Genomic DNA, 15018 nt, shown 5'->3' with positions numbered 1-15018 from the left:
TTTTAACATTAGTATAAAACTTCGGAATACTGAAGTATTTTACTTGAACTGTAATCCTATATCATTCATTTCATGGGCTACTGTTGGTGGTGATTGGATGAATATTTGTTCAATACTGATAAGAGAAACAAGGAAAGAATATACTTGATCTGCCAACGTGTGAAGGGAATGGAGTAAATGTATGAATGGGATCTTTGGAATATTTCTGCTATCTGCATCAACATGAGTATTTATTTGAATATTTATTATAAGCTGCAGCAGAAAGCTTATTATTTTGTTTCTTCATTAATGCCAGTCAAATAATAGACTTGGATAGATTTACAATTAATTTCCTTCAATACTTTTGTCTGTTATTTCCAGTAACCTGGAATCCCTAAAAGCTATCAAGCATTGCATATATCAAATGGAGAGGGATTTACCACCAGTTTTGGCTGCTTTTATAATGGAAAATCATCTGAACAATGCAAGCTGGGTTATCACACCTGAACAGATATTGTGTAAGACTTTTCTCTTCCTGCAACAAGATAGCAAGTGGTTTGAAAACAAAAATGCACCAATGGATAATTCCACAGCCAACACCTATTATAAGAAATACATTTCCATGTGTTTAGTAACATAATTCCATGTTAACTTTTCTCCTATTCTTAATATGTAGGTGTCACCGTAATCAGAATGGATTTATAGGTAATTAATATTAAATTAGCTTGGGAATGAATTTGTGAACAACAGTTATGTTGAGAGAATGATAGCATCATTTTTAGGAATTTGCTCAATGTTTTTTTAGGTTTATGTTTGCTCACTGCACATATACTGCCCTATGAAAACAGCAGGCTTTTCAAAAGAGGATTACAAATTTCATGTGTGTACATGGAAATAGGTTTGCATTCATTGAAGTGCAACTGAGTATATGCTAAGCAACAGTCCCATATCAAGAACCATCCTTCTTTGTTGAACCTGAAGCATTTTTAAGATGTAATGTCTTGTACAAGACATTGGTGAGGGGACATTTGGAATTTTGCATTCAGTTTTAATCACCCTGTTATAGGAAAGATGTTGTTAAGCTGAAACGGGTGCAGAGAAGATTTACAAGGATGGTGCTAGGACTTGAGGGCCTGAACTATAAGTAGAGTGGAGCAGGCTTAGACTTTACTCCTTGGAGTGCAGGAGGATGAGGGATGATCTTATGATCATTGGGGGAATAGATCAGGTAAATGCACAGTCCTTTACACAGTTGGGGAATCAAGAACCAGAGGACATAAGTTTAAGGTGAGAGGAGAAAGATTTAATAGGAACCTGAGGGGCAACATTTTCACACAGGGTGATGGGTATATGGAACGAGTCGCAAGTGGAGGTAGTTGAGGCAGGGACTATCACAATATTTCAAAGATATTTGGACAAATACATGGAAAGAAAAGGTTTAGAAGGATACGGGCCAAACGCAGGCCAGTGGGACTAGTAAAAATAGGGCATCTTGGTCGGCTTGGGCAAGTTAGGTCAAAGGGTCTCTTTGCATGCTGCATGACTCTATGTAATAAAAACTGCAAATGCTGGAAATAACTTGGCCGGTCAGGAAACATCAATAGAAAGATGAACCCAGAATTTCGTTGATCTGAAACATTAATTTCTCACTTCATAATATCACTTGATTAGTTGAGCATTTTCATCGTTTTCTGCTTTATAATTTCAGATTTCCAGTATTTGCTGTAGTTTGCATTTTATTTTCCACGTTTACTTCATACCACATTGAAGTGTGTTATGTAGAATGGGCTGGAATCAGTTAAAACTAAGTAAAACTCCAAAATAACTGCAGATGTTTGAAATCCCCATTCAACAGTTCTCTGTGATTTCAGCCTCCTTCAAATAGACTTCACCACCTCCCTTCTTCTTTTAATATTTTGCATGGAGTGGGGCCTTTTTTTAATTCCCCGCTCTATTCTTTACTTCCAACCAACTAGCCCTCTTGTTTCTGTACTTTCTCTTGCAATCGCAGGCGATGTAACATTTCTCCTTTCATTTCTTTCCTTCCCATATCCAGAGACCTAACCAGTTTTCCAGGTGCAGCAGTGATTCAATTGCACTTGTCACAATCTAGTATACTGTATTTGCTAGATAGGCACAATGTGCTGGAGTAACTTTGCAAGTCATACAGCATCTCTGGAGAAAATGGACAGGTAACATTTCGGGTTGGGACCCTTCAGACTGATTATAAGGGCCCCGACCAGAAACATCACCTGTCCATATTCTCCAGAGATGCTGTCTAACCCGCTGCATTACTCCAGCATTTTGTGTCTAGCTCTGATATAAACCAGCAGCTGCAGTTCATTTTTATTACATACTGCATTTGGTGTTAACAATGCAGTCTCCTCTACATTGGAAAAAGCAAATGCCACTTTAATCCTTTATTTCACTTCCATTCTGAGTTATCAATTGGTGGTCTCCCATATTATAACACTGAGGTTCAATGCAAGCTTAAGGAACAGAGCGTTATCTTCTGTCTGGGCCCATTGTAGCCTTTAGAACAATACAGAATTCAACAACTTCAAGTAATTTGATTTCTGTCTGACTTGGTCAACTATCTGTAATATTGGCTCCGTTTATAGAAACATAGAAACATAGAAAATAGGTGCAGGAGGAGGCCATTCGGCCCTTTGAGCCAGCACCGCCATTCATTGTGATCATGGCTGATCATCCACAATCAGTAACCTGTGCCCAACTTCTCCTCATATCCCTTGATTCCACTAGCCCCCAGAGCTCTATCTCACTCTCCTAAATCCATCCAGTGATTTGGCCTCCACTGCCCTCTGTGGCGGACAATTCCACAAATTCACAACTCTCCGGGTGAAAAAGTTCCTTCTCACCTCAGTTTTAAATGGCCTCCCCTTTATTCTAAGACTGTGGCCCCTGGTTCTGGACTCCCCCAACATTGGGAACATTTTTCCTGCATCTAGCTTGTCCAATCCTTTTATAATTTTATATGTCTCTATAAGATCCCCTCTCATCCTTCTAAACTCCAGTGAATACAAGCCTAGTCTTTTCAATCTTTCCTCATATGACAGTCCCGTCATCCCAGGGATCAATCTCGTGAACCTACGCTGCACTGCCTCAATTACAAGGATATCCTTCCTCAAATTAGGAGACCAAAATTGTACACAATACTCCAGATGTGGCCTTACCAGGGCCCTATACAACTGCAGAAGAACCTCTTTACTCCTATACTGAAATCCTCTCGTTATGAAGGTCAACATGCCATTAGCTTTCTTCACTGCCTGCTGTACCTGCACGCCAACTTTCAGTGACTGGTGTACAAGGACACCCAGGTCTCGCTGCACTTCCCCCTTACCTAACCTGAAACCATTGAGATAATAATCTAACTGCACTGCCTCAATTACAAGGATGTCCTTCCTCAAATTAGGAGACCAAAATTGTACACAATACTCCAGATGTGGTCTTACCAGGGCCCTATACAACTGCAGAAGAACCTCTTAACCTTAACCCTAACCCTAACCTGAAACCATTGAGATAATAATCTGCCTCCTTGTTTTTGCCGCCAAAGTGGATAACCTCACATTTATCTACATTATACTGCATCTGCCACGCATCTGCCCACTCACTCAACCTGTCCAGGTCACTCTGCAACCTCCTAACATTCTCTTCGCAGTTCACACTGCCACCCAGCTTTGTGTCATCTGCAATGTGTTTCCTCCCCACACACCACCTTCCCCCAATGTTATTTTTTAAAATGTTATTCCTCGGGCAGTGGGGGCATGCCCAGCTTGACTTGCTGGACATGTTTTCCTTCTCTGCATTTTTCAACTCCCACATTCTTTTGTCTATGTTCTCATTCTCTTATTTGCTCCCATTCACTCATTGACCTGATAGCTTTGTTTACTGTTTATCCCCATGATCACACTGGCTTTATCCAATTAAAGAAACCATCCTCCTCCGCCCTCTTTGCAGTTCAGTAAGGTTCTTTTGTCTCCTTTCCCGTTCTAATAAATGGGCTTTAACTGAAAGGTTATCTGTATCTCTTATCACAGATGTATCCTGACTTACTGAATATTTTCAGCATTCCTGTTTTTAATTAAGTAAAACTATGTTGGCTTGGAGCAAAATTTGTTCTAAAAAGTTGCTCCTTAAGAATGATCATCTTGGATGTATCAAAATGGTTTTGATAAAATTAACTATATTTTCAGTTTAGTTTAGAGATACAGCATGGAAACAGGACCTTGTGTTCCCCAAGTCCGCACTGACCAGCGATTCCCTCACATTAACACTGCTGCAACACCACTGTACCACCCTATCTTGAGTCAATCTTTTATCAAAATATCTGGTTAAGTTTACTGTTGGAAATTTAATTTCAAATAATTTATTTAAAATTGCTCATGGCACTTTAAAAAAATAAATGTAATTTCGAAGAACAGCACCTCATATTCCGCCTGAGTAGCCTCCAATGTTATGAACATAGAATTCTTCAGTTTTACATTATACCTTCCAACACCTCACTCCCCCCCAACTCCATTGTACATATATTTCTCGCACCATCTCCCTTCACCCTAGTCACGTTGGTTCTTTCCTCTCATCCACATGCTCATCGTCCATTGCCTAGTCCTCTGTTTTTCTTTTATTCCCCATCTTTTCCCGCCCCTGGTCCCCTTCTACCCATATCCCCTCCTTCTGATTTATATTTCACTCCTCTTCTTATCTGACGCCCTTTTGTTCCTTTTTCACCTCTAACCTTTGTACTTACTCCATCCATCTGCCAATCAAACACCCGTCACCTTGGGTCAAGAAAGCTTTTGGAATGTTGGCCTTCACCAGTCAGGGTTTGAGCATAGAGGTTGGGATGTTATGTTACAGTAGTGCAAGATGTGGGTAAGGCTGCATTTAGAATACAGGCCCCGTGCATTTTATGTGAGTGGTGGGTTACGTAGTTGAAAAGCAATGTGTATTTCAAAAACACGTAAATTAAACATAGATGCAACTATGCTGTCAACAATAAAGTTGAGCATGTTATTCCAAAAATATGAGCGGGTGAATCAAGCTTTTGTATTAAATGAACAAGCACATTATTTTAAAAATGCATGAAGCAAACACACGATGGCATCCCACTCTAGGCTGTGGTCTGCTGGGTCTTGTGCTTGGCCACGGGGTGCCAGCTCGGCGGCTTCCCTCTGTAGGCCACGACCCTCTCGTGATGCAGCCATGCGTGACATATGAATGTGACACGTTTGCTTGTTCACTCTTAACAAGCACATATCCCCTACAAACAATGACAATGTGGTAGATTGGATATGACCTTGTTTGTCATTTGAACTGCTTAGCACTTTAGAGAAATTTACCTCTGAGAAAAAAAATGCTATCTCATGTTGCTGGCTGTATTCCATAAGGAAAGTGATGAAAGCGCTTGCTTGGCAAACCGAGCAAGTCACCCACTTCATGCACCAGCGGGTTGAGAATTGAGTAATTTGGCATAAATCTTCCAAGGAAATGCAAGCATTCAAGGCCTGGGTCACCATAGCAGCCATTTGTATAATTGGCCGCATTGTTAACTTAATCCTGAAGATGTGGTTTCCAGATAAACTGCAGGTGATAAAGGCAGATTTCAATAAGGATAACAATTTAAAATTAAGTAGCTCTTTTAAAGGATAAAAAAAGTTCAATAATGTTATCAAAGTGTAGAATCTCAAAACGGATACTGAGAAAGTGGTAGTGAGAAGAGATTGATTTAGGCTTACTTGTTGATCCAGAATCCTGTATTGTACAAATAGTCACAATTGACACTTAGTCACAATTCCTCTCCTCCGACGCTGGCAACCTCAACATCCTCATCCTACTTGACCTCAGCGCCGCCTTTGACACCATAAATCACTCCATTCTCCTCACCCGACTTGAAACCTCCTTTAACATCACCGGCACAGCCCTATCCTGGTTCAAATCTTACCTCTCTGACAGGCACCAGTTCATCTCCATTAACAACTGTAAATCCCCCACCGCTCCCCTCCCCCAAGGTGTCCCCCAAGGCTCAGTCCTTGGCCCCCTCCTCCTCATCCTCTACCTGTTCCCCCTTGGTCAATTAATCCGCCGTCATGGTCTCAACTTCCACTGCTTTGTCGATGATATCCAGCTCCTCATCTCCACCAAGTCAATCTCCACCACCACACACTCTACACTGACAAACAGCATCACTGAAATAAAATCTTGGCTTCAATCAAATTTCCTCAAACTCAACTGCAACAAATCTGAAATCATCATCATTGGTCCAAAAACGCTCACCAAATCCACCCAAACCTTCATCCTCAATATTGATGGTCTCCCAGTATCCACCTCCCCTCACATCCGGAATCTTGGAATCATCTTTGATCAAACCCTCTCCTTCGACAAACACATCAAACACATCACAAAGACAGCCTTCTTCCACCTCAAAAACATTGCCCGTCTCCGTCCATCCCTCTCCTCCACAGCTGCAGAAACCCTCATCCACGCCTTCATCACCTCCCGTCTGGACTACTGCAACAGCCTCCTCTATGGCGCACCCTCAAAAATCATCAGTAAACTTTAATACATTCAAAACTCCGCTGCCCGTCTACTCACCCACACCCCGATCCGTGACCATATCACCCCCGTCCTTTACAAACTCCACTGGCTCCCCATCCCCCAGAGAATCCAGTACAAAATCCTCCTCATGACCTACAACAAGCCCTCCATAACCTGGCCCCATCCTACCTGACTGACCTCCTTCACAGGCACACTCCCACCTGCACCCTCCGCTCTGCTGCTGCCAATCTCCTATCCCCCCCCCCATCCGGACCAAACTCAGATCCTGGGGGGACAGGGCTTTCTCCATCGCTGCTCCCACCCTATGGAACTCACTACCCCAAACCGTCAGAGACTCCTCCTCACTCACCACATTCAAAACATCACTGAAGTCTCATCTGTTCAGTACTGCCTTCAACCACTGAAGGTCACCTCACCTTATGTCTCCTTTCTCTGTTCGTTTACTTATTTATCTATTTATTCACTTCCCTATGTTCTTTAAATCCCTGTAAAGCGTCTTTGAGTGTATGAAAAGCGCTATATAAATGTAATGCATTATTATTATTATTATTATTAATTGATAGAACTAGTCAGTAAAATGGGTCATTGGCCTTGATCATCATTACATGAGATGCCTGGAGTAGTCCCATTGTTATTGGATGTTTGCCTGTCAAAAGATATAAATACTGGATATGATAAAGGCAATTTCTATTTTAGTAGCAGGTGGGGACTGCACAATGGCTGATGGCAAGTGAATAGAACTGATGAGGATTTTGCTTTACCTATAGAGTATTAGAAACATCATTAAGCTAGTTGGCAAGAAAGATATCCTCTGTATAATCTCATCATATCTGCAGAGTCTAAAGAAGGGTCGCAACCTGAAACGTCACCCATTCCTTCTCTCCAGAGATGATGCTTATCCCGCTGAGTTACTCCATTTTTTTGTGTCTATCTTCGACATAATAACATATTTGGAAGCATCTCTTAGATTAGTTTGTAAACAGGGTCTTTTCCCTTATGAGAGGACAATATAAAACATGGTTAAAGGCTTATATGTATGCTTCCCCGTTAGAAGGTGGCCTGAACTCTGAGTGGCTGAAATAGGGTCAAGCCATAGACAGACACAAAGTGCTGAAGTAACTCAGTGGGTCAGACAGCATCTCTGGAGACAAAGGATGGGTTTTGTTTCAGGTCGAAGAAGGATCCCGACCCAAAATGTCACCCATCCATTATCTCCAGAGATGCTGCTTGATCCGCTGAGTTACTCTAGCAATTTGTGTTTATCTTTGGTATACACCAGCATCTGTAGTTCCTAATTTCTACATTTTACTAATTCTACGCAATTTTGGAATTTACGGACAATTTTCCTGTGTCCTGAAAATGTTTTCTGCATTTTTTTTCTTCGTTGGATGTTGAGAATCATTCAGTTACTTTTCTGCCTCCAACTGAATGTAAATGCTGGCTTACGTTTAGAGTGAATACCACCTAGAAGGCGGAATACAGGAAGTAGATGGAGAACCTCGTGTTCTGGTGTTGAGAGAACAATATCAGCAAGACAAAAGATATAGTGATCGACTTCAGAAAGCGAAGCAGTACACATACCCCAGTTTGCATTGAAGGTGCCGAAGTAGAGATGGTTGAAAACTTCAAATTCTTAGGAGTCAATATCACCAATATCTTCTCCTGGATCACCCATATTGAAGCAACGAGCAAGAAAGCACACCAACGCCTCTACTTCCTTAGAAGGCTTTGGAAGTTTGGCATGTCCCCGATAACTCTTCCCCAACTTCTGCAGATACTGTATAGAAAGTATTTTATCAGGGTGCATCATAACTTGGATTGGGAACAGCTCCATCCAAGACCGCAAGAAATTGCAGCGAATTGTGGACGCAGCCCAGACCATCAAACAAACCAACCTCCCTTCCATTGACTCCATTTATACCTCACGCTGCCCTCGGCGAGGCCAGCAGCGTAATCAAGGACGAGTCGTACCCTTGCACTTCTCTGTATTAAACTCCATCAATCATTTCTCAGCCCACCTGCTGAATCAGAACCTGCTGCAATTTTGACAACCATCCTTGCTATCTACAATACCACACACCTTAGTATCATCTGCAAACTTGCTAATCATGCCTTATATGTTCTCATCCAATTCGTTGATATAGATGATAAACAGCAGGGGTGCAGGAGGATGAGGGGAGATCTTATAGAGAGGTGTACGAAATCATGAGAGGAATAGATCGGGTAGATGCACAGAGACTCTTGCCCAGAGTCGGTGAATCGAGGACCAAAGGACATAGCTTCAAGGTGAAGGGGAAAAGATTTAATAGGAATCCGAGGGCTAATGTTTTCACACAAAGGGTGGTGGGTGTATGGAATAAGCCGCCAGAGGAGGTAGTTGAGGCTGGGACAATCCCATCGTTTAAGAAACAGTTAGACTGGAACATGGATAGGACAGGTTTGGACGGATATGGACCAAGCGCAGGCAAGTGGGACTAGATTAGCTGGGACATTGTTGGCCGGTGTGGGCGAGTTGGGCCGAAGGGCCTGTTTCCACACTGTATCACTCTATGACTCCAGGTCTTGCTACATGCTCAAGGTATTTCCTCTGCACCAACACCTGATCTCCATCAAATTTCTGGTCTATCAGGTTGCAATGTTTCTGGGAACTCTGCCTAAAATCAGTATGCCTTTGGCTGTAATGTCGTGGGTGTACAAGGAGTAAAGAAGGGGGCTGAGAACAAATAAAATGAAGGAATTACAATTGCATTTCGAAACAATACAATACCGGTTACCATAGAAAATTTAAATTTCTGAAGAATTTTTGAAGCTTACTGACAGTTCTCTGGAATGTAATCCTTACGTAACCCAGAAACTGCTTGTACTGGTGATCATTTGCATCAACAGAACAATCGGAGTCCTGTTTAATTGTAATGGAAATGCTGCAATTGAAACAAAAGCTAAAATGCTGGACAAAATCAGCTAGCTGAGCATTATCTGTGGTCGGTGACGGTTAGTGTTTTGAGTCAGCAACCCTTTCTTAAAATTGAGCCAAGGGTGCAAGGTTTACACTTGAAAGCAGGGCTGGGAGGAGGAGTATTGTGGAAGACAAAAGACCATATGAAGGTAGGCTAAGACAGAGAAATAAGCATGAGAACATATGCTTAGCAAAGGGTGAGTAAAGGACATCAACATGATATTGGGAAATGATGAGAGAGAAGTTTACTTGAAACTGAAGGATTTAATGTTCATTCCATAAGGTTTAAAGTACCTAGATGAAAGATAAGATGTTGATCTTTTAATTTAACTTGATACTCTCAATGACAGTGTCGGTCTGTTTAATGTAAATGGGGAAAGTGGAACCGTGTTATCCATTGAATGTGGAGCACATTAACCTGGAGAATTGGTTGAGGAATAATGACAACTTATCAGAAGCATTAGTGTGGATGGATGGTGGCTTCATCAGAGCAGATACAGAGGTGATGGAAAACTGGGAGAATGGAAAAGAGTCCAGACAGGAAGCAGAATGGGAATTATTAACATAATTGTAGGAGTTAGTGGGCTCATCGTGGATGTTGTTTCATAGCCATTCTGTAAAAAAAGAAGAAGAGAATACAGAGCCTTGGATGGACTATTGGAATATAATGGACAGGTGAAAATTTGAAATTAATTTTTCCATTTTGAGGCTTGAGCAAGGAATATATTGAAAATATAGGAAAGGGAGGTAATTAGAATAAGATCATAGAATATTGCATATTTGCAACAAAGAGCCAAGTAAAGCTTTTGTTTCCCTAAATCAACATGCCTTAATTTAAAGTGAATGAAGTCATAGAAATTGTAGCTCAATATGAGAACAACTTCAATCGGAAGAAATTGGATGGGGTGTGTTTGGCTTCTATTGAGCAATGAGGAGGGCTGCCCTAATTGGAGGAATTGAGGGATTGGATTCTCGTGACAACGATGAAATGGAGCCAGGACAATATTCAAGTTGCAAAGGGTGTTTGAAAACAAGAGACTGGACAGGACAGTATATCAATAAATAAGCACACAAATAAGTTTATTAGAGAAATTAGGTGATTAAATGAGGCAAGGCCAATAATGCATCTGGTTTGTAGATTTGGAGCAGGAAATTAAAGTGATTCACATGTAGTACTTGCATTGGTTTACAGCTCTAGTTCTCTCCCCAGATGCTATCTGACCCTGTAGACTATTTACAACGTTTTTGTTTTTTTTAGTTTCGATTTCCATCATTCTTCACAATAATTCTGGGTGAATAGATTGTAATTTAGCACACTAAATTCTTTTGGTTGTTCCTTTATTTGAAGTTGTCTATCTTGTCCTTGTATAATACTCATTAGTACCTATTTACTTTCTTCCATATAGGTGCCACATGTTAATATGTAAATTGCAAAAATATGGATGGGGCTCTAAAAGACACACCTACAGTTTGTATTAGAACATCTGTCTTTGGTAAGATCCATATTTTCTGAAGCACTTTTCTAAAGTACTGTGAATTATAAAAGTAATGAAAAATCTTAGACTTTTAAAGACTATATTCATCTTGTTATTTAGTGGAATTTTATAGTGTAATTTGTTCCAAAACATCTCTGAATCATTTGTACATTTACTTTTTCTATATGTTTATAATTTAATGTACTCTGTGCACTGCGTTTCATTTACTTTATTGTCACGTGTACTGAGGTAAAGTGAAAAGGTTTTTTTGTTGTGTGCTATCCAGTCAGCGTAAAGACTATACATGATTACAATCAAACCGCCCAGAGTGTACAATGCAGGATAAATGGAATAACGTTCAGTACAAGATAAAGTACAAGAAAGTTAAATTAAAGATAGTCCGAGGTTCTCCAATGAGGTAGATGGTAGGTCAGGACCACACTCTACTTGGTGATAGTATGGTTCAGTTGCCTGATAATAGCCGGGAAGAAACTGTCGCTGAATCTGGATATATTTGTTTTCACACTTCTGTACCTCTTGCCTGATAGGACAGGGGAAAAGAGGGAGTGTCCAGGGTGAGCCTCATCCTTCTTCTTCTTCTTCTTCTTCTTCTTCTTCTTCTTCTTCTTCTTCTTCTTCTTCTTCTTCTTCTTTCGTGTCCATCATCCATGTTTCAAATGTTGACATCGCTGTCATCGTCCATCCTGAAAAGGGCGCAAGCTTCCGGCGACAATCAGTGGGAGCCATCACTTGTTGCAATAGATGATGGTGGTAGCAGAATTAGCTCAGGACACTTCCAGTTTCCAGCCCCGCGACGTGGACGCTTCTGCTATGGGGCCAGCCTCATCCTTGATTATGCTGTTAACCTTGCTGAGGCTCTGTGCAGTGTAGATGGAGTCCATGGAAGGTAGGTTTGCCTAATGGCCTGGGCTGTGTCCACAATTCTCTGCAATTTCTTGCGGCCTTAGACAGAGCTGTTCCCAAACCATGCTGTGATGCATCCCAATAACATGCTTTCTACGGCACATCTGTAAAGGTCGGTAAGAGTTGCTGGGGACATGCTGAATTTCTTAAGCCTTCTAAGGAAGTAGAGGCGTTGGTGTGCTTTCCTGGCCAAGTTGTTGGTGATATTTACTCCTAGGGACTTGAAGCTTTCAACCATCTAATCTTCAGTGCTGTCAATATATTTCAGAGTATGTGTGCCACTTCGCTTCCTGAAATATAGGGGGCTGAGAATGCATCCTTGTGGAGCACCAGTGTTGAGGATTATCACAGAGGATGATTTGTCACCTATCCTCACTGATTGTGGTCCGTTGGTCAGGAAGTCGAGGATCCAGTTGCAGAGATGAATGCTGACTCCAAGTTCCATGTGTTTGGAGATGAGCTTGGAAGGGATAACAGTATTGATAGCAGAGCTGTAGTCTATGAATAGAAATCTCACATGGGTGTCTCTCTTATGTAGGTGTTCCAGGGATGAGTGTAGGGCCAGGGAGATGGCATCAGCCATGGACCTGTTGTAGAGGTAGGTAAACTGGAATGGGTCAAGGTTGCTTGTTATTCTGGATTTAATACGTTCTGTAACCAGCCTCTGAAAGCAATTCGTGATGGTAGATGTCAGGGCCACTGGTCGGTAGTTATTGAGGCATCAGATCCTGCTTTTCTTCGGCACTGAGACGGTAGTGGTCTTCTTGAAGCAGGTGCAGACCTCAGAATGTAGAGAGTGATTGAAGATATCCATGAACACTCCTGCAAGTTGGTCGGCGCAGTTCCTAAAGATACAGCCAGTTGCTGTCCTTGAGTTCACCCTCAGGATGACTGTTCTAATTTCTGCAACAGTTATCCTGGGAAGAGATACACTTGCATCTGATGGAGCAGATGTCATCATCCCATTGGCCTTCAAAGTCAGCATAGGTAGCATTAAATTCATCAGGTAGGGCTGCCCTATCACCAGCGATGTTGCCCAACTTCACTTTGCAGCCAATGATCTGTACTCTGCTATCAATAGCCTTGATACAAAATAAGCCAAAGCTCTGGTCATAGTAGCCAGAGACTTTCATCACACCAACCTCAGGGGCATACTACCAAAGTACTATCAGCATGTTTTATAGTATTCAGACCTTGCCACAGTCTGCGGGTGACTGAATGATGACTCAGGTTTGTCCCGGTATTGTCACTTGGCATTTTTGATGTCTTTGTGAAGATCACAGCGAGCTTTCTTGTACCGCTCAAGATCGTTTGACTTTATATGCAGCAGATCTGGGAATGCGCCTCATGATTCATCCATGATTTTCGGTTGGGGAACATTTGGATTGGCTCCATGCCATGCACTCTTTTACACACTTGCTAATGAAGACAGTCACGGCAGTGGCACTCAAGTTGGCTGCAGAATCCCTGAATATGGACTTTCCCACTGACTCAAAGCGGTTGCCTAGAATGAGCATCCGTGTCTGCCGACCAGCATTGAACAGCTCTCTGTAGAAGAACAGATCTTCCTGCTTCAGTTTTTGTTTGTTAGACAGGGAAGGGAAGCACAGCTAGGTGTTCAGATTTCCCAAAATGTTGCCACGGAACAGAATGGTAGGCATTTTTTATTGATGTGTAGCAGTGGTTGAGGGTATTCTGTCCCCGTGGGACAAGAGACACGCTGATAATCCATGAAAGTCTTTGTCCACAATGACCAGGGTTTTGATGTATTTTGTCTCTAGGCTATTGAAGCGGAGTACAGTTCATTCAGAACAAGCTTAATGTCTGCTTGGGGAGGGATATAGACTGCTGTCAGGATAGGTGTGGTGAATTCCCTCAGCAGGTAGTTGGGACAGCACTTTACAGTCAGCTCTTCCAGGTCCAGAGAGCATGAGCTTGCCAGGACCACCACATCTGAGTACCATAAATTATTGATTAGAAATCATATCCCACCGCCTCTAACCTTGCCCAAAGATGCCCTAACGTCCATACGTGATAGTTGAGTAAATACATAAATTGTGTTAATTTCCACTCTTGTAAACATTTAATCATGTTTTCTCTATCTATTGCTCAATCCAATCAACCGTTATGGAGGAAAGAAATACTTGAATTTATGTTGTGCTGATACGTCTCTGGTTCAGAGACGTGGGCATGACTAAGGTGAGAGCGGACCACACGGACCACACGGACCACACGGACCACACAGCTTCCCAAACCCATTTTACCATTTAATTTACCAAGAAAAGCAAAAACCTGCCAGTATTAGAAATCTAAAATAAGGGCAGAAAATGCCCGAGATCTGCCCTTCAGAATGGTGTTGCAAGTTCTTTGGCCTGAAACATTAATCTATGACTTAATTCAGCTCTGCTTCCCTGTGTTGTACCCATATAATTTGATTTCCATTGTACACGAAAAGTTAGCATTTTACGAAGTACTTTTACAATGTAATCAGTTTTCTGTATCAGCTCCATCATAGTTTCAAGCATCAGATTTGAATCTTAGTCATAAATGCCTAGTGTCTGTTGGCTTTGATCTTCCCAGAGTGACCCCAGGGTGTACTAGAGGGAGATTCTAGGACCAGAGTTCATAGCCTCAGAATGTTCCTTTAGGAAGTAGATAGTGGGGAATTTATTTAGTCAGAGGGTGGTGAATCTGTAGAATTCATTGCCACAGAAGGCTGTGGAGGCCATCAATGGATATTTTAAAGGCATCTATATACTAAAACTCTCGTTTGTTTGTTTGTTTGTGATCGAACTACAGCCAAAACGGTACACGATAGCGCACCAATTTTAGGCCCACCTTACTCACCGTCATCGCTTTAATGGTAATGCAAGTAGTTTTATTGAAATCGGTGTTATATTTTTTAAGTTATTCACATTTTAAAGTTTAAATCTATCTCCTAGGGAGGGTGTAGGGGGGGGGACCAGGGAGGATGGACGATAAGGGGGTTGAGGAGGGAGTGGGGGCAGGGGAAGCGGAGGGTAGTGGAGGGACGGGGTGAAGGGAGGGAGGATAAGGGGGTTGAGGGGGATGGAGGGGGGAGGAGGGAGGGTGGAGGTGAATGGGGGG

General features: G+C 41.9%; 1 protein-coding gene across 13 annotated transcripts in view; it reads left to right on the top strand.

Moving 5' to 3' along the window:
- The window catches only part of stk33 (serine/threonine kinase 33), a 106253-nt gene that overhangs the window by 19700 nt on the left and 71535 nt on the right, over positions 1-15018 (top strand). For 6 of the 13 annotated variants that reach the window (XM_078414727.1, XM_078414728.1, XM_078414717.1 and 3 more), the window contains one exon: positions 10918-11004. The exons of 5 other annotated variants lie outside the window; for them this stretch is intronic. The gene's annotated coding sequence lies outside the window, so the exon portion shown is untranslated. Of the gene's footprint in view, positions 1-400; positions 498-9569; positions 9661-10917; positions 11005-15018 lie in introns of those variants that run through there. 2 more of the 13 variants (XM_078414721.1, XM_078414722.1) reach the window with 2 other exon arrangements.

The sequence above is a fragment of the Rhinoraja longicauda genome, chromosome 18 (assembly GCF_053455715.1).
Source record: "Rhinoraja longicauda isolate Sanriku21f chromosome 18, sRhiLon1.1, whole genome shotgun sequence".
Classification (NCBI taxonomy): domain Eukaryota; kingdom Metazoa; phylum Chordata; class Chondrichthyes; order Rajiformes; family Arhynchobatidae; genus Rhinoraja; species Rhinoraja longicauda.
The sequence above is the reverse complement of the archived record's forward strand: the minus strand, read 5'-3'. Positions and strand labels throughout refer to the sequence as shown.